At 41.5% G+C, this 6,968-nt stretch overlaps 1 protein-coding gene across 1 annotated transcript in view; it reads left to right on the top strand.

Annotated features, from left to right (window-relative positions):
• Positions 1-6,968, top strand: part of STAG1 (stromal antigen 1) — a 528,154-nt gene that overhangs the window by 371,110 nt on the left and 150,076 nt on the right. The window lies entirely within an intron of this gene.

Here is a 6,968-nt window from a genome sequence, read left to right as displayed (position 1 = left end):
AAATTGTTGTAGGGTTTTCTCTGTGTTTTCCTTGATCTCTCTCTCAATCCCTTGAAGATACCTAAATATAATTCTTTTTAATTCCTTTTCAGGGAGTTCCAATGCTGCATCTTCCTTAGGGATATGTTTTGGGTCTATATCTTGGTCCCTTGTTTCTCCTGCTTTATCTTGCTTCTTTGTGTGGACTGTGATGCTCTGTTGTCTCCAAGGCATTGTGATATTTTTGTGTTTATGTTTAATTGGTGATTGTATGTTGGAGTGGACTTGCCCACAATTTTTGTTTTCTTTGTTTTTTTGTATGTTATCTACGCAAGCAGGGTACTGTGCTGTGCTCCTCTATTCACTAGTTAACACAACTTACATACTCACCATCTGTCTCCTTTCCTGTTGTTAGCCTCTCATATGTCCCTGCCAACCTCGGCAAATAGAGCTTATCGTTAGGTCTCTGGAATCCGAGAGAGAATGCTATCACTTCAAAATCCAAAATGGTTGCCACTTGTAAAGATTCAAAATGGCAGCACCCCTGGTCACTTTCAATATCCAAAATGGCTGCCATGTATAAACAGTCAAAATGGCTGCACCCTCTGGATAGTGGAAAGTCCACAGCTCATGTTGTCTCCCTCCTTACTGATTCCCTTCCTAGTCATAGGCCAGCAGCACAGTCGTCCTTGCAGCCCTTGGTGACCAGGGATGATATTTTGGTCAATTCTCAGGTCCCAACACCACTTGGAAATATTCAGGCTGTTGGTCCCATCAGAGAAGCTGACCATCTGCAGCTCCGACCATCTCCGTACTCACTGTCATTCAGGTATTTCCACTAGTTGGTGCCTAATCCATTCTGTATAATTCCTTTCAAAGCTCAGGGCTCCAGGATTATCTTCTGTATCTCTCTCAATTGGTTTTTCTTTTCTTTGTTGGAGAGGGTGTATGTTGCTTGTGCTATTCCTCCATCTTACCTTCAAACCACCAACCTTTTTCCTTCCATCTACTTTTGCTGTTTCCTGCATCATTCAGTATTTTGCCGTAGAATCTTTCCATATTGCAACTCGAGGGTTAAATTTTTCTTCAGTTTTTTCAGCTTGAGGAATGCTGTGTTCTTCCCTTTTGGATTTCTAACTCTAGGTCTTTGCTCATTTAATTATAGTAATTGCCTTTGTCTTCTTTTTTTTTTCTGACTTTTTTTTTTTTTTAATTGTGATTTGGGTAAAAATTTACATAGCAAATTCACTTTCCATACCGTAGTTCACATATACTTTGTGTCATGTCATTGACCACAGTTTACCACAATGCAACAGCTCCCCTCCCACTTCCTCCCCATAGTTACCACTTCCCAGTGTCTATCCCTCCGTACACTCCTGCCCCCTGAGCTGTCTCATTGTGCATAAGCAGCCCATCTTTCTCCCATGATTGTTCTCTCCAAGGAGTGTATCTACTTGAGGTAAGTGTTCAACTCATATGCCTGTATTTTGTTTGGCTGGAAACCACAGGTGTGGGTTCAATTCCAGACCTGAAGGGCAGCTAGGGGCCATATTCTCAGTGGTTCCACCAGGCTCTATCAGACCAGCAAACCTGGTCCCCACCTTTTTTTTTTCTTTCTCCAAATGATTTTGAGTTTTGTTCCACATTGTTCTCCCTCTCTATCAAGGGTCTCCTACATAGATCCCCTTCCAAGTGGATGACAGTGGTAGCTGGGCACCATCTAGTTCTTCTGGTCTCATAGTTGTATACGCTGCAGATCGGATTGTGTACCAGTCACTAGGACTAATTGTTTCCATGAATTTTTGGTTTCCTTCATTCTTCTTTGCTCTGGACGAGGAGAGACCCATCGTTGCATCTAGATGGCAGCTTGCTAGCTTTTAAGATCCCAGTTGCTACTCGCCAAAGTAGGAGATGGAACAATGTTTTGTATAGTATGTTATGCCAATTGAGCTTGATGTCCCCCTGCAATTATGGTCCCAAGCCTGCAGGTTCAACTACTCAGTCCTTTTGGTAGCTGGTGACCAAGCAGTGACCACAACCTTGCCCCTTGTCAGCTCTAGTATACACCAGGGAATTCTGATCATTCGCATAAACTTATAGGACCATTGTCTGCCAACCCTATATATGTTCTTGGATACCCTCACCATTTCATAGACATACCTAATCGTTCAGCCTGTCCACCCATCTATCCACCCATATACCCCATGTTTGCCTTCACTGGCAATGCAGTACTGCATATGTATAAAAGGGTTCATATTTGTTGTCTGTACCTCCCATGTACCTCTCTATGTTTTTCTCATCCTCAGTGGTGCCATATTGCCTTCTCGCTTGCATGGTTTCTGCTGAGAAATCAGAGCTTACTCTTACTGGATGTCCTTTGTAGGTAACTTTTTGTTTTTTCCATGCTGCTTTCAGGATTCTGTCTTTGACTTTGGTTTTGATGAGTTTGATGATGATGTGTGTGTTGGTGATTTTCTTTTGGGGTCTGTCCTGTTTGGGGTCATAATTTATATTTTAATATTATAATTTTAGGTTTCACACTTAAGTCTTTGATCCATGTGGAGTTAGTTTTTGTGCAGTGAGAACTACAGATCTTGTTTCATTTTTCTATAAGTGGATATGCAGTTTTGCCAGCATCATTTGTTAAAGAGACTGTCTCTTCCCGATGTAATGGGTTTCAGCCCTTTGTCAAAAATCAGCTGACCATAGGTCGATGTATCTATTTCTGGGTTCTCAATTCTGTTCCACTGATCTGTGTGTCTTTTGTTTGACTGATACCAGACATTTGACTACTGTGGCTCTGCAGTAGGTTTTGAGATCTGGGAGTGTGATTCTTCCTACTTTGTTCTTCTTTTTCAGTAGTCCTTTGCTTATCTGAGGTCTCTTTCCTTTCCATATAAAATTAGTAATTGGGTTTTCCATATCTTTAAAGAGTGCTGATAGGATCGGGATTGGGTTTGCATGGAATGTGTAGATTGGTTTGGGTGGTATTGACAGTTTTACATGGGTCAGTCTTCCTGTCCATGAGCATTGTATGTTCTTCCATTCATGTAGATCTCTATGGTTTCTTGAAATAGTGATTTGTAGTTTTCTTTGTATAGGTCTTTTGTGTCCCTAGGGACATTTATTCCCAAAAGTTTTTTTTTTTTGGTAGCTATTGTAAATGGTGGGAACTCTGGTGGCATGGTGCCTAATGCATTTTACTGCTAACCAGAAGGCTGGCATTTCAAACCCACCAGCCACTCCTCGGACAGAAGGTTGGGCAATCTACTTCCATTGTGATACCGCCTCAGAAACCCAAGGAGGGGTCACTATGAGTTGGATCTGACTCAGCGGCAGTGGGTTGTAAATGGTATTGCTTTCCTTATTTCCTTTTTGACAGGCTTTGCTGGTGTAGAGGAATCCAGCTGATTTTTGTATGTTGATGTTGTCTCCTGCCACTATGCTAAATCTCTCAATTAGTTCCAGTAGTTTTTTGCTGAGTCTCTTGGATTTTCTGTATGTAGGATCATATCGTCAGCAAATAGGGATAGTTTGACTTCTTCCTTATCAATTTGGATGCCTTGGATTTCCCTTACTTACCTTATTGTCCTGACTAGGACTTCTAGTACAATGTTGAATAGAAGTGAACATAGTGAGTATCCTTGTCTGGTTCCTGTTTGCAAGGGAAATGGTTTCAATCTTTAGCTGTTGAGAATAATGTTGGCTATTGGTCTTCCAAATAGTGCCATTTATTATGTTAAGGAATGTCCCTTGAGTCTATTGACTAGGATTTTGTTGAAGATTTTTGCATCTATACTCAGTGAGTGATGTTGATCTGTAGTGTTCCTTTTTAGTGATGTCTTTGCCTGGTTTTGGAATCAGGGTTATATGCTTGCTTCAAAATGAATTTGGGAGGATTCCATCTTTTTCTGTGTTCTAGAAGAGTATAAATAGGGTTGGTGTCAGCTCTTCTCTGAATGATTAGTAGAATTCTCCAGTGAAACCAACTGGGCCCAGCCTTTTTTATTGTTCGTAATTTTTTATGACCTTTTCACTTTCTTCTTTTGTTATGGGTCTGTTCAAATCTTGTACCTCAGTCTGTTAGTTTAGGTGAGTAGTGTCCATTTCTACTGTGTTTTCAAATTTGTTGGAGTACAGTTCTTCATAGTATCCTGATATTATTTTCATTTCTGTTGGTTCTGTTGTGACATTGCCCATTTCATTTTTTAATGTGTGTTATTTGCATCTTCTCCTTCTTTTCCTTTGTTAACTTTAACAGTCATTTTTTGATTTTCCTATTCTTTTCAAAGAACCAACTTCTAGTCTTGTTGATTTTTTTTCTATTGTCATTCTGTTTTCTGTTTCATGTATTTCTGCTTGGATCTTTATTATTTCTTGTAGTGACTGTAAGCTTTTTTTTGCTGTTCTTTTTCTAATTTTTGGAGATGTTGGGTTAAATTGTTGATTTTGGCTCTTCATTTTTGATGTGTGCATCTAATGCTATAAATTGCCCTCTGATCACCGCTTTTGCTGTGTCCCAAAGATTTTGGTATGTTGAGTTTTGTTCTCATTTGATTCAAGGAATTTTTTATTTCTTCTTTTATCCATTCATTTATAAGGAGGGCGGTATTCAGTTTCCACGTGTTTGCTCTTTTTCCATTGGTGGTCTTAGTGTTGGTTTCTAATGTTATGGCATTATGAACTAAGATGCTTTGCAGTATTTCAGTGTTTTTTAATTTATTGAACCTTGGTTTGCAACTGCAGTGTAGTAAATTACCTGGTATGGCTTTTTTAGCCATAAGTCTTTGTAAACTCTGTGGTGGAATTTTCCATGAGCAACTGAGTAGCTCTTGATTGTTAAAATTATCCACCTGGGGTATTTCTGTTGAGAGTGGTATGAAGCAATCTTCTGGGAAGTTTTCTCTCTCTCTCAGGTGTATAGAATTCCTACGTTGGGATTGGTTAGTTTGGCCACTGTGCCAGGCTCAAAAGGAGCCCTCCTAGAAGCAGAAGGAATCTCTCACTGCCAGCTGGGAGACATGAGAGACACACCCTGCAGGGAGAGATGCAAGAGACACGCGCTGCTGAGGGAGAGATGCGGGAGACATGCTGTGCTGGCAGAGACGTAAGACACATGTTGCTGAGAGAGACTGAGGGAGACTATTGGCTGAGAGGTGGCCGACTGCGAGAGACTGAGTGCATTTCTGAACTGGAATTTTAACCTGTTGCTTCCCTAATAAAATCCATAATCTGTGAGTTCTGTGTGGCCACTGCAGCAGATTATCAAACCCATCAGAGAGGTGGTGGGTACTGCAGGAAGAATAGTTGGTGTCAGGGTTGGTAAAAGGGCTGGAGGGAGGTGCGGCATGCCTGGCCTTGCAGGGATAAGCCTTGGGCTACTGATGGTGATTCAGTCTTCCTCTTGTGGGGTTAGAGAAGGGCAGATGATGCAGCCTCCCTCCCTCTTTGGCAATTGGTGTCAGAAGTGGTGGGATTCATTGCAGTAGCTCAAGGCTCATAGAAGGATGGAACTTTGTAAAAGAAAGAAGGAAAGGGCCTGGGAAGTAAATCTTTGTATTCTCAGATGGTTACTTTGGTTGGTGTTACCTGTTAAAGGAGATAATTAATTCAAAGGGTAAGGCTTTTGGTTACACCCAGCCAAAGGCCCAAGGCCATATACATAGAATGGGAAGATAATCAAGGTGAAAAAATGAAACTGCAATGTCTTAAAAAGGATTATGTTTTGGATTGTGTATTTATCTGAATGTACTGTGGATACTGCATGTTCTCTTACCTAGTTGTATATTAGAAATGATTATGGGGTATGGATAATGGAGAGCATGTAAGTCTGCCTTCACCTGATATTTGATACTTGATTAGATATGTTAAAAGGGGAAATAGAATTTGCCCAGCAGAAACACAGGCTTTTGTTTCAAGCCCTGTGTGTAGAGTATTAGGGGCTTAGGTAGAAAACCTAAGCCCCAACCAGAACTACTGAGAGAACAGAAGATCTGAGTTCAACAGACCTGTCTTCAACAGGACCTCCAGAAAAAAATGACTGTTTGGCTTTTTTTAATTTCCAGCAAGCAGATAGCATTTGGGTGCATTGAGGCAGGAAAGTCATGGTCCATGAGAGAAACCCCTTTCAGGACTGAAAGTTAAAGGAAGCCAGGGAGTAGTAGGTTTGTATGTTCTCGCTTGTCACCACCTGGGTTCACTTGCGTGGAAATGGGGGAAGAGCAGCAAAGAAGAAATGGGCTGAGTTTGGCACCCTTTGACCTATGCCACAGAGGCTGGGAATGAGAGGAAGGGCTCGCTGGTCTGAAGTGCAAGGAGTTGTGAGCCTTTGGGGATTGAAATACTCCCTGAGGATTGAGGATGTAAGAGAAGGTGCTGGCTGGTCTGAAGTGAAGGGAAGAGTGTGACTCCCATACTTGGCAGCTGGTACCCATGACCTAGCTGGGATGGCTAGGGCTGAGCTGACCAGAACCTGACCAAATGAAGAGGAAGATGTTTGACACTGAGCTGGTGTTAAGTTGCTATAGTTTGATGGCTTATGCTAGGCTGGACTTTGCTTGTTTATGGATGCAGATGCCCAAAGTTCCCAAGCAGAACAGATTCTTCAATGAGAAAGGAACATGCTTGTCTCCTTAAAGTATTGATTTCATAGGGATGGGCAAATTAGAAATTGGCGATCTAAAGTGGGACAAGATAAAGGCCTGAAGTGGCTGGCTTACACGTCTTCATGGGTGTGGTTATTCTTAAACTGATGGTGAAGGGGATGTTAATTTTTGACGTATCAAAGGGATAATGGCTAGAAAAGCCAGGGGGTGGCCTATGGTGTAGTAAATTACCTGGTATTGCTTTTGTAGCCATAAGTCTTTGTAAACTTCTTGGTGGAATTTGCCATGAGCAACTGAGTAGCTCCTGATTGTTAAAGTTATCCACCTGGGATATTTCTGTTGTGAGTAGCAGGAAGCAATCTTGTAGGAAGTTCTCTCTCTCTC

This window comes from Orycteropus afer, unplaced genomic scaffold, assembly GCF_000298275.1.
Source record: "Orycteropus afer afer isolate SDZICR_OR568_19922 unplaced genomic scaffold, OryAfe1.0 scaffold00003, whole genome shotgun sequence".
NCBI classification, from domain to species: Eukaryota; Metazoa; Chordata; class Mammalia; order Tubulidentata; family Orycteropodidae; genus Orycteropus; species Orycteropus afer.
Note: the sequence above shows the minus strand (reverse complement) of the source record. Positions and strands in the feature narration are given on the sequence as shown.